The sequence below is a fragment of the Tachysurus fulvidraco genome, chromosome 13, assembly GCF_022655615.1.
Source record: "Tachysurus fulvidraco isolate hzauxx_2018 chromosome 13, HZAU_PFXX_2.0, whole genome shotgun sequence".
NCBI lineage: Eukaryota > Metazoa > Chordata > Actinopteri > Siluriformes > Bagridae > Tachysurus > Tachysurus fulvidraco.
The window spans coordinates 14,923,608-14,949,369 of record NC_062530.1 but is presented as its reverse complement, the minus strand read 5'-3'; the positions used below and the strand labels follow the sequence as shown (position 1 = coordinate 14,949,369).

Below are 25,762 nucleotides of genomic sequence, written 5' to 3'. Positions count from 1 at the left end.
ATAGAATAGCTGAGGAGGATCACTAGGAAGATATTCAAATGCATGTTATGATTCATGTACAGTCACCTTGACATGCTTTGTCCCTGCTATGACATCATGATTGGCTGCTCTGACTCATGTCTTTAAGTGTTTCATCCTTTTGTAACTATCACGCAATGCATGGTTATTTGTCAGAAAGCTGCCTGCTTCCTGGTCATGCGTGAAAGCTGATTACTTTAACCATCATCACTTTTACTTAAGTATTCATCCTGTCATACAGGATATTTTTAAGCAAACCCTACTGATTTATGTTAATTAAATGATTATATGGTAATGTATTAGGCATCTTGATTAAGATTAATCTCAGTGAGTCCTAGCCACAGTATAGAAGCTGTTGGCATTACTGTGAGCTTTAAATAAAGAACATGGTTATTGAATAACATATATACAATAGCAATATTAGACTCCATGCACTATAATATTCAAACTTTAGTCAGTATATGATCTGAGATGTCTGAGATGTTTTCCAGGGTGTTTTAGAACCTGATTATACTTGCTAAAATTAGAAATGCTACAATTTGAATAATCAGGTCATGTTGATTTCTTGTAAAAATATATTCTAATTTTGGGTAGAAAAATGGATGAATATATTTACATTTATACCCACACATGTACACACATACCTTAGAGCCTTTTTTCAGTACTTCTGATCTTTTAGAGCTTAAATATTTCCATACAGATGGTTAGAATTGACAGATAAAAGGCTTTGTCATGCTAAATCAGTGTTTGCCTGAAAGTAAGACTGACATACATTTTCCAGCTGCAGAGGTGAAGGATGTCTAAGAATGTGAGCTATTTGAAAAAGGCCTGTTTGGCAGTGCAATAGATAAGATATGCAGCACTCCTACTCCAGCCCCTCCCTACTCAAGCACATGTTCACAGAGAAGAAAGTGATTATGAAACTTAGTTTGGACAGAAACTACTAAATCACTTCGCTCAGAAAAGCTTGTAGAAACCTCATTAAAACGTTTCCATGAAATCATCCTGTAGAGTAAATCACTCTATAATCACATGACAGCTGACTCATTGCTCGTGTTTGAAATCCTTTTATTTGCCCCATAAATGTATCTCAAGTTCTTGAACATGATGTAGGTCTCTAAACGCTTTGTGCTGCCATTTAAGTGTTTTTTTTTTCCTGGTTACAAATAGTTTCCTGGTCACATTGTTGTATTTGCATGCTGCCAAGTCCAAGTATGCACCAGACACAAAGCAGCTAACATTGTGAAGAGTTTCTCATTAACCATATTTCTGGAATTTCTGTCATTTTCTTCGTCACCGTGCACTTATCTATTTACTTTTGATACGATAATTCTACATAATTCTGTAAAGCAGCTGTAGACATTGCTCAGCCAGGTCAGAAGTACTAATACAGAGGGGGGTTAAATCTTGTGATACGTAGTATAATCATTACACACTATTTTAAACAACCTCTGTCACCCGGAATAAAACAAGATATAATAAGCTTTTTTTTGGAAAACTGAATAATGGTTGTTACAACATAATACCAGGTAACTATGAGTTGCTTTTAAGGTCAACTTCTCTTACCTAAGTTTCTGTGAGTGATTCACCACAACATAAATATGTACCGGCTTTGTTCTGATACAGTTTCATGGCATAGTGTAAAACAGAACAGACACATTTTTTTCGGCAAATGATTTTTATTTATATTGAAAGGTTTACTCTGTTATTTTGTGTCTTGGTGAAGACTCTCAAATTTAGAAACCTTTAAAAACCTTCCAGTTATAAAGGCTCTATCTAACTCAATATCTATATACTAACTAAAGATCAGTAAGTTCAACATGCCTTTTTGTCTTATTAACAGAGAGAGAGAGAGAGAGAGAGAGAGAGAGGGAGAGAGAGGGAGAGAGAGAGAGAGAGAGAGAGAGAGAGAGAGAGAGAGAGAGAGAGAGATACCTTTGAGAAAATGAGTGTTATTAGAAATGAGAATATGACAGGAAATAACCTGTCTTACAGATGTCCAATGACGTTTAAAGTAACTATAAAATGAGTCATGAAATATCTTCTTTAATTATTGTATAAGTTGTAATTGTCAGGAAATTGCTGTGGTATTTTTTAACTTTTATTGGAGTTTTATTTTAGTGCTTTTATTGGAGTGGCTGCATCACACTATCCTGGACTTGATTTTTTCCTTTGACAGCTTTTTTTTTCCCTATTTGAGTTTTTAAGTTCAAATGAAACAGTCTTGAATAAAAACTGGATTAAAAAAAAAATCAGAAATAAATTCTAAATTCTAAAAATAGTGTATCACAGAGACATAACTCATATAAAATAAAGAATGGGTTTACGAGACTTTCTACTGACAAAGCGGTCGACTGATAAGCAAGCTGAACCATCCCAAACAACCAGACAGCTTTACATGTCCAAGTCCAAATGTTGCAGTAACCTTCCAAATACAGGTATTATTAACACACAACACACACAATAATCTTAAACGTATTTTTCACCATCAGATTGTTGTAACCTTGTTGTAAAAGCTGCTTAAGTAAAGCTGCCCCAAACATCTTGAACGCAGATGTTGGCAGAATTTCACTGAAGGATTTTTTAACCCAATCAATCTATACAGGAGAGGAGTAAAAGGTTTACATTAAGCACACTCCCCAGGTCAGAGCTAGATTTAGGAAACAGTACTTTTGTAATAGTAAAATATTGCAATATTTCTGCTCCACTTTTTGGAATAAGGAGAACCACTGCTGAAAAAACAGGCGCTAAAATAAAGGAGCAAAGTAAAGTATGGGGGGTTTAATAGGAACCTGTGCAGGTTGTGAGGGATATGATGTGGAATGTTGTACAGGATTCCTCAGTGGGTGTGTGTGTGTGTGTGTGTGTGTGTGTGTGTGTGTGTGTGTGTGTGTGTGTGTGTGTGTGTGTGTGCGAGTAATGCTGTCAGAGCGGTCGGTGCGTCCTAGGGCGCCACATTCTCTCAGCGCTCCCACGTCTCCTCAGCATGTTACCAGACTCGACTCGCCGGCTCATCAGCCAGTCATCTGCCTTCCAAACATTCCTCAGGCTTAAAGCTTAAAGAAAACACCAGAAGAAAAAGAAGGAAGGTACAATTGGTCTTTACAAGGCTGACCCTTCCTTTTCACTTACAAAAGTGGTCAGATGAGTCACAAACCCTCCCAAAATCCCCAGAGAGCTACAGTACGGTCACAAAATCTGTATCATGTCTAATCAATTTTAATGGAGTCCATGTAATGTGGTGTTTATGAACAGAAGTGTATAAAGGAAGTCCAACATCTGTGTAGTTTTAACATACTGACAGCACTGACATAATGGACTGACTGAAACAAGGTGTCATCAAGGACAAATCTCACTCAGCCTCATTCACATTTTTTACATTCCTTGTTTTGTCATCTGCTTGATTTTTGTTCGTTTGTGTACACCTGTTTTATCATGTCTAATCCTTTGTTGTTTCCGTTTTGTGTTCTTTTCCTGTAGTTTTTTGTTTTGTTTTTGTTTATCCTTAAAAATCATTGCGTTTATATCCGACTCTCTGGATTTTGTGCCACAAGAATTGCTTGGTGAATAATGTTTATTTTCTCTGGATGATTTAAATGTGCTTTATCATCATGATGTGTGGCTACTGAACTGCTGTGGAAGCAGACATTTGTTTTACTCAAAAAAACACTTCCCTGTGGTATTCAGCTTTTTCTTTCCATTGTTTAAAATATCTTAAAATATGTGGTTAAAGTATTGGTCTAACAATTGTGAGGTTTTACATGCCAGGTCCGCCAAGCTATGTTACATGCCAGGTCCAAACTTCACCCTCAATGGTATAAAATAAGATACAAATGTAAGTCCCTCTGGATAAAGGCATCTGCTAAATGCTGTAAATGTAAAATCTCATTTAAGTCTATTTGACCTTCAGATTACATTCATGTTATTTTTTTTTGTTATGTCACTTCTTTAAGTCCTTCCTGCTTATCAAGCTTTATTTTTGCGCACATGCTTATAGAACTTGCAGCTTTTATTTAAAACTATGAAAAGTTTTAGTAATAAAGTATTTTAAGTACATACTAATTCAAAGCATTTCAGTCATGAAGATGAAATAATGAAGCTGCTCCTGTTCTCTGAAATTCAGGTGAAGCATGTCTTTGTTGCAGAAAAGCCCAAATCTAATGAGAAGTCAACAAAACTTTGTGTATGAGAAGGAAATCTTATCATGAGTGAAATATGACATAGTAAATAAGTATACATGTCGAATAAGTATTACAGGTTCTGAATGTACTGTTTAAGTGTTCATTAAAAACTGCAATCTGCTTCAGATATTCTCTTACCTGCGCATTACATACAGTGGTATATTCACATATTACACACGTAATTAAGATACCTGTGAATCGGTTTGAGGAAATAGAATCATAGTGAATAGAATGTGTAGCAGATTGTTTCAGATCTACATCACCATTTCTAATCAGATCAAAATCTCATTCAGGTCAAGCTCAGTTCTTGTGTGAGGTGTTTGCATGAAGTCTTTTACATTTTACATCTGATCTGACTGGATTCAATTCACTTACATACAGACTATTTCGTAAACATACTGAGCAACACAATGTTAAATAATGTGCCTTCATGAATTAAACTGCTCACAATGAGAATATGATTAGCTGGATGATAACATTTGAACCTTCAGGAACCTGAGTGACTGGACCAGTACATGATACATCCTGTCTCTGGTTTCCACAGTTACTTGTCTAAAATAACTTCTCTTTGTTCACTCTCTCTCTCTCTCTCTCTCTCTCTCTCTCTCTCTCTCTCTCTCTCTCTCTCTCTCTCTCTCTCTCTCTCTCTCTCTCACACACACACACACACACACACACACACACACACACACACACACACACACACACACACACACACACACACATACACACACACACACACATGCTTCTACTAATATTGTATATGGATCCTCATCATCTTTCATTCATTATCAACAGTTTTTTTTACCAGAATATTTCTAATAAAATAATAATAATAATAATAATAATAATAATAATAACAACAACAAAAGACATATTGTTTTTAGTTTTCTATTTTATATTAAATTAAAGATTTACAATATGAACAATGTTTTTATCACAGACAGTGCAAGCTGGAGTTTGTCAATACAGTTATAAAGCCATATTTATATTGTTATTTGTTGGGTTGTTGTTTGACTGTAGAGTTTCTATCACACTTCTTCCTACAGCATGAACAGATTATTGGCACCAGACTTTTCCAAGAGTATTAGCTGACTTTTAACCCACGTCTGCCATCTAGTGCACAACAAATTACAACAATTCATCCAGCTTTTTAGTGCACAAAAAAAAAAATAAAAAAAATAAAAAGAGAGAGAGAGAATCTCAGAGAGAATCACACTTTACCTATTATATAACATTTTTCTTACATATATGTTTATGTGTTCTCACAGTAGAAAATGGCACAATTTATATTTCCCCAGATTAAATATTTTCCTGGACAAAACCTGTGAAGCAAAGATGGTATAAAAATTTTCAAATGAAAAGAAAAGTTTTTGTATGTCAAAAAAAATCACTTGAAATAGCATTAAACTTACTAAAGGAATTAAGTCAAATATCTGCATTTAAATCTGTATTTGTGTGTGTGTGTGTGTGTGTGTGTGTGTGTGTGTGTGTGTGTGTGTGTGTGTGTGTGTGTGTGTGTGTGTGTGTGTGTGTGTGTGTGTGTGCATGCGTGTAGTGTAGTGTAGTGTAGTGTAGTGTAGTGTAGTGTAGTGTAGTGTAGTGTATTGTAGTGTAGTGTATTCTCACCTTGCACCTACTGTCCTCTGGATTCACCCAGAGCAAGATAGAACAGTTCCTGAAGACAAATGAATGATGATGCAGCCTATTATTTAACAGTTTCATTTCTTTAATGATATAAAAATGTAAATAGCCTACAAAAAAAAAACCCTACAAATAGATTTTCAGAACTGATGAAAAAACAAGACAGAATAACCTACTTATAAATACACATAAGTCTATGGCAACGGTGATCACATGAAATATTGTTTAATTTTTTACTTTGTTCTATACTTTGTTGTTTTAAAGCACACAGAAACGTCTTTAGTACATTACAAAAATACATTACATTACAAACAGTAATGCTAATGTACAGTACCTGGGGAGCCTTATGAATATTGTCTGAGAATCTTTCTGAGAGGATCTCGACAATAAAAGTTAAAGGATGCAGATAAGTGGTCGTGTACTGACATACAGCACAGAAAGCATAGCTCACAGTTTTGTTACAGCATCTGGTGAATTGCCATCATTTCTACCTGCACACCATTCTACTCTGTACATATAAGTGTAACAACAAATTAAATGTCTCAATGTGAACACCTCATTGTCTTGTACATACAACTAATTCACCTCAGCTGTATGAAAACCTCACTAGATAGGAAAAATGCATTCCCTTCATCTATTTACCAAGCTGTAGGGTTTTAAACAAAAAGCACAAAATAATCCAACAATTTTATGTTATTTCACTACTTCCTAGCCCTTTCCACCCATACAGCTTTTCCTGTTAACATTCTGCCAGTTTACATTACTTTATTCGTTAAAGTGAGCCAGAGTTGAAAAGTTGATTTGTCAGATTTCCGGGACATGACCTTGTAAAACTTTTTGTAATGACATTTTAGGATGTGTTTGCTTTTGGGTGGAAAGTAAAAATGCAACTCAAGCAAAAGTTTAAAAAAAAATCTAAAACAACATCCAGAAAATGAATGAAATAGAAAGTTACTAAAGGAAAGGAAGACGGGGTGAGATAACAAAAGAAAACAAGGGGGGGTGTCCCCTTTGGATATCTCCTTTTCCTCTGGTACTTGTAGAAGTCAATACAATAAATCAGAAAAAACACAGGTTGAAATATTGCAGGAAGCAAACTACATATTCTGCATTGTGAAATTTCCACTCACTCCAGGTAAAGAATAATGTAATCATGGGAATACTTACTAAATAGAAGGTATGTTATTTATTCCACTTTACAGATGTGCAAGACTTGCATTTACTGTTGTTTTGCTTTGTATCAATTTGTCAGTGGATCACAGCAACATCATATACATCCATATTTGTGGTAATGGACATTTTTAATCACTAAATATGTTTGAACAATCCTGTTAAATCAAATCCAGCCATACAAAGATGGTCCCAGGGTATGCAATGCATTATTTTGATGTTCAGTACCATGAAATTATACTGCAGCATGGCTGCACTTGAGCGTGTATTAATTTGCCTACCTGTGATCCCCCACATTATTATTTTTTCTATCTTTGTTTGGTTATGATAGATGTTGGACTGTTGTTTCATGATTATTTGTATGATGAAGCATGGTGGGTTTTGCTCTCATTTAACCTGTACTTTAGATAGCCAAGTCCATGTTTGTTAACTGAGTATGTTTGCTAATAAAAGAGCAGGTGCATTGTTTTCACACTGCTTCCTGGTCAAGCTTGTTCCATGCTGACCAAACAATACACACATTTTCATGGTATTTAGCTGGTCTCTCAGATTCAGCAATCCATGATCATGTAAGGACCAGCAAATCCTTGCTCACTGTTACTTATTTCCAAATAGCCTAAACATGAATAACAACCTTTAAAAATCAGGGAAGTGGTGTTTGTTTAATATTCTAATTATAGGCTATTCAGGATCATGGCAGTTACACTTCAGTTTACTAATTAAATAATATATATACTTCCGCACATACCACTATACTAAGATGGGATGTAACAATAATAACCTTTTCTTTCATATTCGGTGTTTGAGGAGAAAAAAGTATCACTACAAATAAATTATTTAAGTGTAAATGAGCACAGGCTGCTCAGGAAATCAGTAAGAGTGAAAGGTTATAAATTACTGTAGTAAAGTATTTAATTATGTAGGTGTTAAACACTATAATCTAGCTGTTCATGTTGATATTCAATCAACATTAACAATCCAGACAGGGACTTGGCTGTGCTGTGTACACTGAATACCTGCTTGCACTCTGCACACAATGCAAACAACAAACATAGTACTTAACCATTATGTGATAATACAATACTCTCTCTCTCTCTCTCTCTCTCTCTCTCTCTCTCTCTCTCTCTCTCTCTCTCTCTCGCTCTCTCTCTCTCTCTCACACATCCTGAGACACCACTGATCCTGACCCCTTCTGCTCTTCAGACCTGCCTAATCCCTCCTGATTCTAGTTGTAGTCTCATCACTTTGAGGCTGAAATCATGGCGATGGCTTTGGACTTCAACTCCCACAATCAGTTTTGCACTTAAGCCTCCGTCAGTAAACAGTTGATGATTTCAAAAAGACGGAATTCTTGTTAAACCTGGAATAAATCTGACCAATTTGATTACATAGGACACAGTTATAGAAAGGAAATGATTTCTCATCACACTCTGGTGTCACCCAGATGAGAATGGGTTCCATGTTGATTTTGATTCCTCTCAAGGTTTCTTCCTCACATTGTCTCCAGGGAAATTATCAGCAATATCCTGAATATATATATTTCTTTTTAGCCGTTTTGGGACAATGTCTATAGAGCTATAGAGCTAAAATAGAACTGCATTGAATTCTGTTTTTTTTTTTCCATTAACCACAGAATGATATGAGATTTAGTGCATTCTCAGACTTAGAGTAAATGTTCATTAGGGTTCAGTGTTGTTGTTTCATTATGAAGTGGTTATTTAGCGGAACCTCCTGCCTCTGCTGTACACAGAGAGGAGAGGAAAGAGAAGAGAAGACACGCAACGCAACACACACACACACACACATACACACACACGCACACACATACACACACACACACACGCACGCACGCACCCACGCACTCACACAAACACGCACGCGCGCGCACACACACACACACACACACACACACACACACACACACACACACACACACACACACACACACACACACACACACACTTGTTGCAGGCATGACAGCACCGTTCAGTTAAGTTTCACGCTGACATTTCTGTCGCTTACTTACTAATGAACTTTGGACCGATTTTCTAAACTTCAACAGCGACTTTTTCGGAGAAAAGCCTTCATTAATAAGGTAGGACACAGATCTATATATATTCATGTTTTATATAAAAGCGTGAGTTCTTGGAGTTTTAGGAGAAAACACGATAAATAAATAAATAAACACCTTTTAGCTCGACTGCAGGTGAGAACAGTTTGCAGTGTTCAGGTGGAGCTGAGAGGATCCTGAACCAGACTGAGATCCCGTTACATAGAGGAGGATACAGAAGCATGTCCAGTACTCTGAACTCTCTCTCTCTCTCTCTCTCTCTCTCTCTCTCTCTCTCTCTCTCTCTCTCTCTCTCTCTCTCTCTCTCTCTCTCTCTCTCTCTCTTAATCCTGTCTACAACTCAGACAATATAACGCAAATCTAACAATCATAGCATATTTCTTAGATTACAGCAGTTGTGGGAAATAGTCCATTATTATGATAAATTAACCAACACCTGCTTTGTGTAATAAACAAATATAATATCTTTATGTCTAGAAGAGTGAATAAGTGCTTGTAGTATTGAATTAACACTGATCCAGAATTGGGTTTTCCTTAGTGTGCTAATACTGGTATAAAATACTGGATTGGATTGAATGTTTGATCAAATCTCTTTTATTTTATATATTGGCATATTTTTGCTGTGAGGGTGTGATATACTAACTGGTATACTGGTATGACACAGACACAACTTAAAGCCTTCACGCCTCTAATGGTTTGCATAATGTGCCAAAGAAAGAGGTAGAGTTGATTTGGTTACTGAATGGATGTCAGTGTCAGGAATCCACCGATACACAGAGCTCTGTTATCATTCACTGTGTTAAAAATAAAAGACAAAAGGGATTAGCGCAACTTTCAGCATATAGTGTTTCAAACTTACAATGATGACATTTACTGGGTTGAAGAAAACACTTAAGGTGTTAAGAGTCAGATTTGAGTAAACTAAATACTCTTCACTCAGTAGTGGTCGTTATGTTATGTATAGTATAACCTGTATAATCCATGCAAAATTGTAACTCATTTTTTTTAAGATAAAAAAAGAAAACAAAGCATAATAAATTCTTATAAAGAATGGTACAGTTTAAAAAGTTTTGACTTGTCCTGGTAGGAGACCCTGAACATATTCATCTATTCTCTCAATTCATTTTAGGGTTGCTCCTGTATTGTCTGTGTGTTCGTAGAAATAATGGCCCATCTTATCCCTATCCGCTGTACATTAGTCTTAGTTCTGTGCTTCCGTAGGTTTAGTAAGATCCACTGTACAGTACAACTCATATTGATCATTTTAATTCTAACATATAGGGGTTGAATACAGACACATCAGAGGTTATTTTGTCTGATACTTCAGGATGAAGGTCTATGACCTCTGATAGCTTTCTTAGTATTTGAAAGAGTCAACATCAGTTATAGCTCCTTCAAGTGTGTCTGAACTTGAGGTGCTGGAAGATAAGTAGATTTGATCAAATCAGACTCTGCATTGGAAAATGCTGGATCATAAAACTCCACAATGAGCTTTTCCAATTTGAACACATCTTCCTGGGTGATGATGTGTTTTGAAGGCAGAACTTGTGGAATTGTGTATGGTTTCCCAATTTGAAAGGCGTATAACCACTTTGGGACAAGGTTGTCTGTTTTTTTTCTAACTGGCTCACTAGCTAAAACAGATGGAAACCATGGCATGCATGATATATTTGGCTAATGCATGCTGAGGACCGTAGGAAAAAAGCAATGTCTATCAGTGATGGGACTTCTGGTTTTGCAGGGCAGGTTATGCACATGTTTATGAGCTTTTGTAGCTTTTGGGGCCCAAATATTCCTTAAATAACAGTAACATTCCACAAGTCAGTAAACCAAGTCGTACCACACATCTCGTGCTGTTTTTCACCTAGGATGTGGTAAAAGTGCTTTCATTAATAGGTTAAGCCGGTTTTTATGGTTATTTAATTGATTGTAAGCAGTATGAGTATGATTTATGATGTGCTCTGCTAATAACCTAACCTAGTATTTCACTGAAAATACAACTGCTGATTCATCATGTTATAAGAAACTAATTTATAGGATATACTTTAAATTGCAGACGCTTTTGAGCCACATTATGCTTTTGATGACATCACATTTGTTGAATTAAAGGCCCAGTCCAAAAGCTTTGTACTGCCGATGCTCATATTTACAAGCAGAGCTTTTTGTCAATCAAAATGAATCCATTTTGCTGCAGATTTCCAGTCAGGCTCAGTATATTCAAATGTTAACTGGTTATCAGTCATCTTGGCCAAACATAATCCAAATGTACTTCTTCAGCAAGTGGAATTTCTGTCCTATATTTTTATTAATATAATATGAATATGAATATTCATAAATATTACTTTATGCTTGTAATTATTAGATGGGAACCAATCTAAGCTGTTAAAACAGTTATTTTTTTTCCTGTTTTGTTATTTTATACTGTACTCAGAGCTTTAGCCACTGAGCCTCCATTGCTTGAGATATTAGTGAACATGAACGTGAACAAGTTTTTAAATTGTGCCAAAATGCTGAGGCTGAGAAGAAATATTACTATGCTGACTAGTAGTAACTCTGAGCTTTATTAAGGCTCTCTGAATTACTATTGGAACACTATCTGATACATGCATACAAAAGGGGATGGTAAGATGATGGATATTCAACATTCAGTGTTGAGAGAAGAGACTCCACATATTTTCCTTTTAAAAGGATTTTATTCCAGTTCACTCCTTCTTGAGGAAATAAAAGTGTCATGTGCGTGGCTTTGGTATGTGTATTTGTATAGGTGCGGGTAGTACAAGTGCACCTCCTCCAACAGAGGCTAAAGAGATAAGAGATGACCAGGGGCTAAGAATGTGTAAAGTAAACACCACTGTGTGCACTCACATGCTGTTTTAATGGTACCTATTCATTCACATATTTACCTTCCCAGCAACTCCGTCTTTATGGTCATACACAATTTGAGACATAACACTATATACCCCAATAAGGAACTTGGTCCAGGGTACGGAATTGGTTAAAAAATAATGTTAAGTCAACTGTGATTGTTTTCTATGAAAAGTGTTGTTGGCTGTGGAAACTACAGTGTGGTAACTGATACGAGCTATACTGTAGATTATGTGGAAGAGAGCAGATGTGAGTCCGCTATGCTATTCAAACTCAGATTTATTGAAGTTATTTGGCAAATGGGACTTGCCTTCTTCTGTGATGTGTCATGGTCACCTTTCTTTGTATTTGCGTTCTCAAACACACACATAAACACATGAAAGCTATTTTGTCCTCTTGACCCAAGAAGTGCTCTTATTTATAGCAGGGTTAGCTGTAAGCATCCTTGGTGCAACTGTGTAGAAACATGTAAGCACACAGAACTCGGTCAGACAATGAAGCACAGAACTGACCTCCATTTGTCCTCTGTGTGGTTAACTAAAGCCAATGATTGACTCTTTCTGTGACAGTAAAAATGCTTAGACATCAAAATATATATGCAGCTGATTTTAGTCAGCTCAATGACCCTGAAAAGTGTTGCTGATTTTCTGCTGTTTATCAGTTTGCCGTTCTCACGCTGTCTTGTTTTTCCTGCCGTTTCTTTTTTTCCTGATGTCACTATATCTGTGATTCACTCTTCTGCCAAACAACAACCCTCTGCCCCCACCCCCACCCTACACACACATACAGTTATATCAGTTATATCAGGGGAATTTGGCATGCCTGTCCTCGGTTGTGTCAGAGATGAGAGATGGAGCTGTCAAATCTGAAGAAGGCAAAGAGGAAAACGTTTTGTGGTCCAGATGTTTTTGAAGAAGGCGGTGAATCAGATAATAAGACTCCTCTTCCTGCTTGATAAACTGCCAAACAGTCAAGCTCAGTAGAATGGCGGTGGTGCTACTGAGAGGTGTGTTTTTGTGTATTATAACTGGAGGAATAAAGTGCAATTTCTTTGTTTTGCATTACATCCCATAATGCAATGCAGTTGTACCACAAGCTCCATAAAAAATAACCAACTTTATTGCAGACCTAAGTACCCAGTAACATTTGCTTTGGCATCATGTGGGTATTCAGTACAATTTATTTCTATAGCGCTTTATTTCTATAGCGCTATAGTGCACACTTTTCTGCTGTTTTTGCACATATTGGACAATATCTCAGTCATCTGCTGTTTTTTGCACAACTCCATATACAATCCAAAGGACCTGCTGCTAAGAACCTGCTGCTGTTCATTCTTTTACTGCACAAAATACTGTTTGAACATTCAGTATTTACACTGGTCGGTCGGCGCTGTTTCTGTTACTGTTTATTGTCTTTTGTGTATTGCATTTTTTGTACTTTTTGTATTGTCTTGTAACTTAATGTCTGCACTGTTTTTTGTCCTGCACTGTCTTTTGTCCTGCACTGTCTTGCTTGTCTTGTCCTGCACTGTTTGCACCAGGTTGCACAGTTGCACTTTATGTGGCTAAGACTACTTACATGTCCTTAGCCCTGTCTTTGTTTTATGTAGCACCTTGATCCTGGAGAAACGTTGTCTCATTTCACTGTGTACTGCAACAGCTATATATGGTTGAAATGACAATAAAAAGCTTCTTGACTTGACTTCTTGACTTTAACAATTCACATTGTCTTAAAGCAGATTTACAGAAGTAGAGAAACAGAAGTTTAAAATTAAGTAACTATATATCTCTAATATCTATCCCTATCACTATTGAGCAAGCCTGAGGCGAAGGTGGCAAGGAAAAAGTTCCTGAGGTGATATGAGGTAGAAACCTTGAGAGGAACCAGACTCAGAAGGAAAACCCATCCTCATTTTTGAGACACTGGACAGGAAATTATGTAAATGTAATTAATGTCCTTTCTACAACAGTTTATAGATGTATACAAAGAACTGCTAGGGAACAAATGGGTCAGCACAAACTCTGAGTTCACCACAGACCCAACACTGATTCCTTCCTGTCGCAGAATTGAAATGATCACAGATGAAAGTATCAGCCCTAACCATGCCCGTTTTATATCTTTCATGTAATAAGGAAGACCTAACTAAAAAATTTGATGATTAATTTCATAGAAAATTTAAGGAAAAATGTATGAATTGATTACAGTTTGTAAAAAGTGTCATTTGGTGAATCCACAATTTGTAAAAAATTGTTTCATTATGTACATTTAATCATTACAGATCTAAAACACAAATGATTGTGTGTCTTCAGTTTGATCCTTCACTCAACTGTTGCACAAAAAATGCTTGGTAATAATTATGATAAAATTGCCTCTGCAGGACACACTGCATGACCAGTTTGTGGGCACCTGCCTGTCTCACCCATATGTACTGTAGATATTCCTCAGTTCTGAAATGGGGCCCTAAATCATTCTAGCATAAATGTTTACAGCACGAACGTGAACATCCAGCAGTGCCCCTGTGCACAGTTTGAGCTCTGTAAAGACATTGTTCGTAAAGACAAGGCTGTTGTGGAAGATCTCAAATGTTTCCTGCAAAGACACCTGACCTCAACCCCACTGAACCCCACTCCTTACCCAGCATCACTGCCTGACCTCACTAATGCTCTTGTACAGTACCTGAATGGGCATAGCAAGGCTCCAAATGTTAGTTCAAAGTTTTCTCAGAAAACTTCAGAATAGAGTGTTCATCAAGCACATATCTTGCATGCTGGTCAGTTGTCCCCATACCTTTAGTCATATAGTGTATGGCAGAAAGATACAATCTGCAAATGAGTCCTGTTACCAGCGAGCATCCTGTATTTTCAACAATTTTGTGGATTATTCTGTTATTTTGCAGAGTTAAAAAAGGAAATGATATCAGTAGGCTTTTGTTGAATAATATGCTCTTTGCATGTTCATGTCTAATGGAAAGACACTGAGCCGAGCTGGAAGTATCTCGGGTAGCATTCGGTCTTATACACACAGCACAATTACAGGAAACGTGTGCTCTGACTTTCCCTTTTCTGATTTGAACCTGACAGTCTATGTGGACTTGACATTTCCTGAATAAAGGGCATTATGGGTGGAGAATTAAACCATAGATCCATTTGCTGTTTTAACTCTGTAAATAATTACACTTTACTAATAATTACTGCCTTCTTAGTTGAATATTATACACCTTTTCACTATTTTTCTTTTAGAAGCCATGTCAGCATTTTGTCTAATGTTTCGTACACTTTTAACACAGAATTGCTCAGCTTGGAAAAATGCAACTGTGTCTGATAATTTATTCTGTCTCATTCTGTCCCTTTAAAGTTTTTACTGTTATATTACTCAGGGCAACTTGGGGTCAGTGAATATCTGAAAATAAATGGTCGTTTAAAACATCATACACAAATGTAGATGTCACATGCCTGTTATTCTATTGCATTAATATGTTCAAGGTTAGTGTTGTTGGCTCACAGCGGCAGGGTCACATGACGGTTTCCATCAGTTATCTGGTTTTCTCCCACTTCCCAAAAACATGCAGTAGGTGGATAGGCTACACTACATTTTTGTCAGTGTGTGTGGGTGTGTGAGGGTGTGAACGGTGCTATGCAATGGACTCATATCTCACAGAATATATTCCTGCCCTGCTCTCTGTATTCTTGGGATTGACTCCAGAATCACATGATCCTGTCCATACCATAATAAAGGACTGTAGAAAATGTCACATGGTTATGTTTGCCATATCTTGTTTTAAGTGTGCTTTTAAATGTTTAAATAAACAGATCATAGGGAAGTGCATGGCATTTTGAGAAATATTTCATGGATTTAATAAATCCTGTGTGTGTGTGTGTGTGTGTGTGTGTGTGTGTGTGTGTGTGTGTGTGTGTGTGTGTGTGTGTGTGTGTGTGTGTGTGTGTGTGTGTGTGCTCATCAGACCTTTTTGTGAGACTGTAGCCATTTACAGCCACATCTCAGCCTGCTGTAACAGATGTTGCCAGTCCTCCAGAAACTTCATGAACACTTTTACTAGGGTTATAACAGTACTAATAAATCACAGTTGTTTACTCAGGCCTTCTTCTACAACTAAGCAACACACACACACACACACACACACACACACACACACACACACACACACACACACACACACACACACACACACACACACACACACACACACACACACACACACAAACACAAACACACACGCACAAATGTCCACTGGAGGGCAATGTTGATTAACCAATGTAAATGTTACAAACGTCTATGTTTCTTTTCAAAATTAAATTCAACACAATTTATTCTTCTTTGCTTTGCAAGAGTTTAAATGTACAATGAAGCAATTGATGTAGAGTTGTTTTAAAATACATACGACCTTCACTTTCCTGAGTAAAATAATCTAAATGTATCTAACATATATAATAAATGTATAAAAGACACACAGTTGAGGCAAGTTTACTGTCAAATTACAGATACAGATTAGTATTCCCCCTTTTAAGAGGTTTAAAGAAGTATAAAGTAAAAGCCAAATTCAAGAGTTAACTCTGAAATCTGCCATGCAAAGAAGCTAATGCTATTTCTATTTAAATAGAAACAAGGAATTTCACTAGTTTCTGCTAAAATTACATAAATGTGCTGGTATGTTTTTATGAATATTCCATTAATTCCTAAAGTCAGATATGACATCCAAAGAATTCAGTGTTTGTGACTGTTGGATTTAACTTCATGATTGATTTCGCTGAGGAGGGGGATATGTGTGTGTCATTTCATTAAACTTTACAGTAAGTCGCACAGAACTGAGACAGGAACAAAAGGAAGCAATAATGCTCCCTTAGATCTCAAAATTCAGGTTGCTCTATATGACGGAAAATTGAGATTAAACCTGTCTGCCAGGTCATTTCCTTAAATGGCCTGGGAGCCACTCTGAGACCTGATAAACACCAAGCTTAATAAGGCTCTGTCTTTTAGGAGGAGCAGGAAACTTGGTACGTCACCACCAGGAAACCAGTGCATGGAAATAAACCAAGCAATAGTCTCTTTGTGCTGCCTTCCTTGTTTGCTGTTGTATAGTGGTGCTGGACTCTGTTGTTGAGGTCTATTCTCAGTCAAACAAGGGTCATGTCCTGAGAAAAAGATTTTGCAAATGGTTTTCTGAGCTGTCAGAGAAAAGCACTTTTTTTTATCTGCTCATACAAGAATGAAAACATGAGGTAAACTCTGCCCTGAAGGAGATGGCAATGAAGTTTCTTTGGTTTGAGGTTTTTCCTTTTCTGAAGCTCTTTATCTTTCCCCGCATGCTCCCACACATACAGAATGAACATGACTGAAGGGGTCAGGATGAAGCCTACAGAAACAATGTGCATGATCTCATCGTTGGCCTTTGCTAGTTAAAGGCTTGTGTATCTTCAATGCAAGCTTTTTCTTTCTCCTGCACTCTTTCATACACTTTCTCCTCTCTCCTGCACTCCTGCTACCTCATCTTGTTCATCCCCCCTGAGCTTGCTGACAATCAACAGTCCTTCACCTCTTTCAATAGTAGGGTTAAAGTGAGCCCGACTGAGTGGTCCTTTTGTCGGGCTTTAATTACAGGACCTGGATTGGGTTCGATCCCTGCTTTCAGTCCGGTTCTTGCTTCACTGGGTGCTTTGGCGACAGGCCCAGGCATAAGTGCCCACTTCTGTAAAACAAATTTGAACTTTCTTGCACTAATTGTGCAGTTTTTTTCAAGAAGCTTACATAGTGAGGGACACTTGTCCTGCAACATTTCAAATATATCCAAAAATCATATACACACTCATTCATATACAACTACACACGGTCGTACTCATGCTTTCTCACTGCTGACACAGTCTTGTTGCCTCCGGCTCAGACGAGATGCCATCATGCGCACTTCCTGCCCTACTGCTGTGAGCTCACTCCAGGGATGGTGGCTAATATGCATCCCCACCCTCTTTTAATTGTTGGAAGAGATCAGAGGAATTCAGGCTTGGGGAGGGAGAGATTAGCAAAGCTGAGAGGTCAAGGACCCACTCCCCTGGGGTATGAGACACAAGTTAAACAGGGGTCAAGTCATAAAGAGGGAAATTACACAGTCTCCTCTAGGGACCTGATGTAAAACTCTCCTGGGATGAAATAAGAATCTGTCTTGCTCCTTGTTGCGCTTATCCACAGTACACGCTGTAGATCAGTTGCAGTTTTATGAATACTAAGAACCTAACAATAACACAGTAACTGGTACAACATTTACAATGTCCAGAGTTTGATTAAGTGCAACTCATAAGTACTTAATACAGTTATTGCACACATAAAATTCAGATCCCATACATAACTGCATAACTGACATGTCTTAGTACTGCATGTCTCAGACCTTGAACCCTTGAAGTCTTTTCATTGTGTGTGATGTCGACTCATAGCATATTATAACTTGCCCACACCAATGTAAACTAATATTTAATATGGATTGCAATTTTAGAGATATATTAAACATATAAATTATAACAGTATGAAATAATTAGTCTCTAAAATGCTCCAAAAAATATTATATTTCTTGTTTATAGAACATCTTATTTTATATGGCATTATATGGTTAATTATTCTGAAAAATTATGCTCAAATTTGTATTAACTAAATTATAGCTGGAAAAGATACATGCACAGTTTTAATGTTTTTACCTTTTCAGGTTTAACAAGAGTATGGGTGTAATAATATTATTAGCTGTGCAGTCAGATGCTGCAGTGGGAAACTCAGCTGGATGGTGGATTGTAAGTGATTCTGCAGTAATGCACAGTCAACAATAAAAAAATCCTTTTACAAAGTCTGTCTTGTGCAGCTCAAATTGCTGAACTGCATTAAGCGACAGAGGAAATGATGTTGAGCACTCAGTTTAGTGTTTTGTGACACAAAATGAAAATAAACCTGACTCTGAGTTTAATTGAGGCAGGGAAATTTGGGCTGAATGTTCAGTGGTTACAAATTTGAATAATTATCATTACAATGATTTATAACAGTTATGCATAATATATTGACTGAATATAGTATTTGGCTATTAGTAGAGGTTGATTTAAATTCTTTTTATTTGCATATTATATTTTTTTAAATCTAAATTGTATTTTTTATATTATTTACTCTCTTTTTTTTAAAAGTAAAAGTGCTTGGTTTATCAAGCAGGATGCGACGTATATAGTAAATTTCCTGGAATGAGTGTGTTACAAAAAAAAAGCAAACTTGAAGGCATGACATGTACATAGCTAATTTCAATAATCCCAATGAGCCACTTAGAACTACGAGATCTACGAGAGAATATTTATCTTGCGTGGCTTGCATAAAAAACCTCCAGTGCTATAAAATAAAAAACTCTCTCTCTCTCTCTCTCTCTCTCTCTCTCTCTCTCTCTCTCTCTCTCTCTCTCTCTCTCTCTCTCTCTCTCGCTCTCTCTCGCTCTCTCTCTAAGGAGAAATAGTTCCTTAATCTTAATTAGAGTCTTAATCTGCTCATCCCTAATGTAGGAACATTTTGAGTCTTTGTTCTACTCAGTGAGTAACTACCAAAATACCCAGTTTACTCAAGACAGGAAGTGAGCACTGTGGATTTGCCTGACACAAAAACACAAAAAGTCCATTTCCCCAAGGTAACTTAACTCCCATCAACAGATCTGCAAAATGGTGTGTTTGTGGTCTGGCACATCTTTGTGTACTAGCCCTAAATATACAGTATGGTTTCTATTTACTCCCCTCTAACTGCCAGTGTGACTGCAGTGAGAACCACCTGGATACATAGGACACAGATTATTCAATAATACCACTGTCATACAACCATCTTTTCATATCTACACCCTGTTGGGCCGTCTGTGTAATACGTTGTGCATACGATAGATTGTTAGTGATAATTTCCACCATGTTTTGTTTCTCTCTGCACCATTTCCTCAGAGCATTCACATTCCCTGCTGTCTAGCTTACCAGTAGGCCTGTGCATGTGTGTGTGTAAGTAAGTCTCCATCACTATAACGGATGTTCTGCCTGAGAATGCTGATTTAGCTGGGCTCTACTAACATGCAGACAGTAACTCTACTGTCAGTCATCAAATCATCTGTACATATTACACACACTACTGCTGCTATATATTGTACAAAAAGAATATTGCACAATATTGTTATTTGCACTTTCATGTACATAACTGATCGTTTATATTCTATATTCATATTTAATACTCATTCTGTTTATATTGTATCTCATCGTCTGCATTGTCTTGCATAATTTGTATAGTATAGTGTTATTTATGTCTGTACTTTTGAGAGTCACAAACAGCTGGAACCAAATTCCTTGTGTGTGTCAACACACTTGGCCAATAAACCTGGTTCTAATTCTGATGCTGATGCTGGAGTTGCCTCCATTCTCTTCTAGTATCTCTATCGGTTCAGGATCTACCTTTGTCCTGGGCTCTTTACTGACCTTGCAGTTAAACCTTGGGTTTCTGCCCAAGTTCCTTTTACCATATTTTGTCAATCAGTTGTTTCACTTTGCAGTGTTTCCTGAAAGTGTACTTCTTGTAGCCAGTGTGCACATCCGACAGTGCTATTCACACTGAATAGCACACATCTGATCCGTACACCAACAGTCTGTCAGAAAGAAACATGTCACAAAAGACATCAGGGACTCCAATGTCTAAACTGCCCCAAAAGGTGCTGGACGTTATCACCATTACCCATAGACACACAGTATGCCTGTCTCGCTACCTACTGTGACCTGTCTGATCACTGCTGTTAGCACTGTGTTCACGTCAGCATTCTCCACATTCCTCAGGGTTCATGTTGCCCATTGTTTGTATCATAAGTGTGGTGTTGTTCTTTGGGTGAAACAGAATCCTAATTACATATCTACTGTAACTGGTTCTGTTCCCTCAGATAACCACTGGGGTTCCCTGGCAATGACTTGGTGATAAGTCTCCAAAGGAAAGATGACTGTATAAAAATGGTATTTCTTGTAAACGATGTATGGTACGTTTCTTTAAAGCTTTGTTGAAGGCCTTGGCATACATGCACATGTATTTTTGTCCTGTATATTTATATATTTTGTAATACTATTATTTGTATTTGTATATTTTATTTTATATGTATATATATATGTGTATACTGTATTCATGAAATGGAAATAGAGGAAAATTTGCTTGCTTGATTCAATGTGTGTGCTTTTGTGTGACTCAACTTGTTGAAACAGATGGCACTAACAGGTGGTATAGAATGGGCATTTGTGCATATCCCTGTATTATGGTGGACAAGTGGGCAGCCCATCTGAGGCTGGCACACTATTTGAAACAAATGTACAGCAAATGAGAAGCCTCCCTCCCTCCCTCTCTCTCTCTCTCTCTCTCTCTCTCCTTCTGCCTCAAACACTTTTCCCACTTTCTTTGACTTCTTTAAAATTGAGTTATATAATCTCTTTAGTCAGCATTTGCTCTGTCATAGAGAAACCCTGGATCTTTTCATTTAATTTTGCAAAACGTATTCTACCGTACTCTCTCATTCTGATTATATAGCTTTGGGGAAGATATGTGCCAATGATAGCAGGTGAGAGAGCGGGGGTCTTATCTCAGTATCTCTGAATGCCTCTAAGTTCCTTATTGTCTATTTATTCACAATGTCCAGCAATGTGGCTTTTGCTTTTAAAGCATAATAACATTATGCTGTGAAATAAAGGAAAGAGCAAAGGCAACATTTGAGTAAACCCTGGACATTTTGAAGAAACAGAAAACCCTGAAGTTGGCAGACCAAGAAAGTTAGTTCAAGAAAAAAAACAGGAAGTTTCAGCCTTCTCATAACTCCTGGTCATGCCCAGCGGGAGTGTGGTGAAACAGGTCAGGCACAACGGGGTGCAGAGCTCACTAAGCAAGAAAGCTACCAGAGCCATTTCACTTTCAGCCACACAGTGGCAGGGCACATTCTAATGTCTAATAACAGAAGCTGAGTCATGCTCATCAAAATGGAAACACCACCAGCACAGGTCTCACACTCAAACACAGGAAGATAGGGAGCAGCAAGTGTGGGAAAGGAGGGCAGATTTCTGTGATAATATTTTATCACTGTATTATTTATGCACTGTCATCCATTGCCCTAGATGGATTAGCTCTTTAGTTCTGAAATTGTGTGTGTGGCTGAAAATCCTTATACCTATTCTGCACATTTTTAAGGCCTTGGTTACTTCTCTTGTGTGTGTGTGTGTGTGTGTGTGTGTATGTGTGTGTGTGTGTGTGTGTGTGTGTGTAATCTGTCTCGATAGTTCTGTGTTGATTTGTCAGAATTGAAGTCTTTCCTTTTACAGGAGGATGCTGGGACGAGCTTTCCAAAGCTACCCCACTGTGTATGAGTGACAGATAGTGGCAGGAGATTTTAGACACAGAATAAAGAAGGTGACTCTGAATAGGCTGAGGATGAAGAAGGTGATGAGAGAGTATGTGGTGGTGGCAGGGTTCTATTGATCCTGAAGCTCAGAGGGTCACGCTATCTCACAAAGGCAGCCAGTGTGGATTGACCAACCCTTTAAACAAATGACATCATGCAGCTTTGCTGACAGCTGACCTGGGCTTCTGAGATGAGGTATTTGAGGGCAGACATAAAGTGAGGGGTGGGGTATTGTTCAGGGCTTGCTTGTGGGTGCTTGGTATGGGAGTGTACTGAATGAAACAGAGTTCTCTTAAGAAGTTATCTCTGTGGTGGTAAATTGTAATGTTGATTTCTGTTCACGTTGGTATGTACATGTGAATGAGAAAGTGAGCTTTAATAATAGTTATTCTGCACCATGCAGATTACATGTGATACTCATGTAATGTATTTAAAACATTTAATGAAGATAAATGAATCTTATTAGAAATTAATTCTTACTTTTGTTTGTGAACTTCATATTTGTTCACCTAACATTAAAAGCCTTGTGCTCCACAGACATTTTCATTATTATCTCCATGCACACAATGAGTGTGCTACTCTCAATGTCAAGATACAGACCCATATATTGGCTTCGTTTTATTTTCTTTTTAGTTGTTAATGCAAACAAAACACTAATACTGATTTCTGTATTCAAATACCTGCTCCTGCTGCTTGTCATAGTGGAGTCTGCCTTCTTTCATGCCTAAAGTTGGTGTATGTTCTATTGATACAGATTTTCTGCCAATTCTGGCCTGATGCCCTGACACAGCATTACTCCTTTATCTGTGTGACTCAGCAAGTTTTAAGACCATGAGGACATAGAGTATGTTTATCCCCTGGCACAATATTAATGTTTTTTTTTTTTTTTTTTTTTAAACAAAAATATTCTTTGCACTGTAATCTTAATTTTCTCAGCAAAGTTGCTTCTCCATTCATCTTTCTGTCTGCCACAGGTTATAGCTGACATTATGCAAAAAAAAAAAAAAAAAAAAAAAATTGTATAAAGCACACATTGCTAGATGGAACACATCATGTATAGTTGTTGAAAATATGTAATGGATTGTTGCTTTGCTTGCTGTTTCCATGGTAGTGGTCAGCTTTCCCCTTCTAAGGTCAGCCATGGTTATGGTTTATATGGTCAGCTTTGTGATCCATAACCTTCCGACTCTGTTCTTATGTCTCGGCTATTTTAAGCCGTGTTTACTAATTACCATGTAGAGAATCCACTTCAGTAGTTCCACTTGGTTATCATTGAAACAAAGCTGCATCAGAGTTTAGATTTCCATTGGAACACTTGGACCTTAGGGAAAAGAGGTCCTTTTTTAAACCAAAAAAAAAAGTAAGAGTTCAGCTTGATCCATAGAACTCGTTTGAGAAGGTTTGACTTGAGATGGAGGCTCCCAGTGTCCCTCCCATCCTCCCTTCCCCCCTCCTCCCTACTCCGTGTTTAGATCCCAGTGCGATTCTCTCTCTAGTGTCTGTGTGCCAGTGTGTGTCACAGAGAATGTAGCCATGTGCACGCGCACAGCTCTCGCTTGTCCGGGTGCTTTGGTGAATTCAGGATTTTGATATGCGCCGATTTTCATATCGCTTCCACTTCTCGATTTTTTTCCCTCTCCGTCTGCTCTTGTGAGGATTTCGCGAATGTGGCCGTGTGGTGTTACTGATGCACGCTTTTTCTCTCTGCTCGCTTTGTCCACACCCCTCACACACAAATAAAGACACAAAGTGGCACTAAGGAACTCCTGCATGCTTTTGCTGTGCTGGATTAAAACGTCTGAATTCAACACTTCTGGATTTTTTCTTTTAAAAAAAAAAATCATCTTCTCTGGATTAAACCTTCACGTCGATGGTACCGACTCAGACTGCAGACATGTACGTGATTTTAATTGCACGCTCTAAACACTGTATATAACCTATGATGATGTAACCGGTTGGATTTTTGGCACCACTTACTGTTTCTTTACGCAAATTCTTCCTTAAGGCTCCGGTTTTCTTATTCACTGGCATGCTGAGCAACGGGACAGGATTAACCTTTATCCTAGATCAGAAATACAGACAGACAGACAGACAGACAGACATACAGGTGTTTCGCTTATATATTTCTACACTTTCTCTACTGCATTGGTTGAAAAATCTAAGACGTGGAGGAGAAGGGAGAAGATCAGGGCTCCAGATCAGTGTCCATGACAAAGAACGTGTTGTTTGCTGTTTGTAATGGATGTGACAGAGATGTGGAGTGTCCACGGATATTAATAACATGAAGCTGGGAGTCAGGGGGTCTGCTAGCAGTTTGGGACCCAGGCAGCGAGGCTCAGAGCGCAACAGAAAGCGGTGCCAGAAGCGAGACGTGGCTACATCGAAACTGACGTCTTTTTTTGTGTCCAGCAGTTTTTCTTTCTGCTTGAAAGTTCTTGGTTGCTATTTCCAACGGCTCTAATCCATTACATACTAATCACCCACTATGACGTGTTTTTCCTGTCTTCATACACAGGAAGATGCGTTTAAAAAACAAAACCTTCATTTTTGTAATGAAAGCAGTGGACAGGACGCTGTAGCTCCATTCTGTTCCATGTGGTAGCACTCTTTTCCAACACCCACTCTCTTTAAGAGAAACCAGAGAAGTCCTGAACTTCCTAACAGCCACGTTTCATTCTCAGAAAGACAGAAATGCTGTTACTTTGTACAGCTTTACCCTTTCTGATCATGAGAAAGAATGATAAACTGACCATGTCGCTGTAGATCCCAGGGTCTACATATAGCCTACATGGCCTTATCCCATCCATGTCCTCAGGGCACAGGAAGTGTGGGAATAGTTTCTTGGGAAAACTAAAGCTGCGTATATGCAATTTTCAGCCCCTAAAATGGAAATCGTAAAATAATTATATGAAAGTAGAAATAGGTATTTGAAATAGGAGGTAAAATGTGACTGCTTCACTTTAACTGCATGCCTGTCATTAGAGTATCTTCATTGCTTTACCTCACATGAATAAAATACAGCCAACGTGTCGAACAGTGTGACATGGAATGATTTTAGAAGACCAGTGTCTGGTCTATCGCCAGCTTTTGATAGGCTGTCTGTTGACATTATGTAGACATTAGGTGAATGGTTATGTACATCAGGCATGAATAGTAAAATAAAAGTGGAATGAAATCTGGGGAATTTGGAGGTTAAAATCTGTCCTGTTCTTCAATCGTTCCTGAACAATTTCTGCGATGTGACAGAGAGCATTTTCCTGATGACAGGAATGAGGCCATTGCCATTAGGGAATACTGTTGCCATGAAGGGGTGTACGTGATCTACAACAATGTTTAGGTAGGTGGCGTGTGTCAAACTATCATCCACATGACTACTAGGACCCAAGGTTTCCC

The 25,762-nt window shown here is 37.8% G+C and overlaps 1 protein-coding gene and 1 long non-coding RNA gene across 3 annotated transcripts in view; one reads left to right on the top strand and one right to left on the bottom strand.

The window, feature by feature from the left end:
• Positions 1–5,157: 5,157 nt before the first annotated feature.
• On the bottom strand, positions 5,158–9,323 carry LOC125146225. The gene is made up of 3 exons (XR_007144731.1): positions 9,202–9,323; positions 5,829–5,877; positions 5,158–5,524 (listed from the first exon to the last, which is right to left on the bottom strand). It is a non-coding gene; the product is annotated as an uncharacterized LOC125146225 (long non-coding RNA).
• The window catches only part of ripor1 (RHO family interacting cell polarization regulator 1), a 70,673-nt gene continuing 53,862 nt past the window's right edge, over positions 8,952–25,762 (top strand). The window contains exon 1 of one of the 2 annotated variants that reach the window (XM_027161502.2): positions 8,952–9,108. The gene's annotated coding sequence lies outside the window, so the exon portion shown is untranslated. Of the gene's footprint in view, positions 9,109–23,856; positions 24,266–25,762 lie in introns of those variants that run through there. The other variant, XM_027161501.2, reaches the window with a different exon arrangement.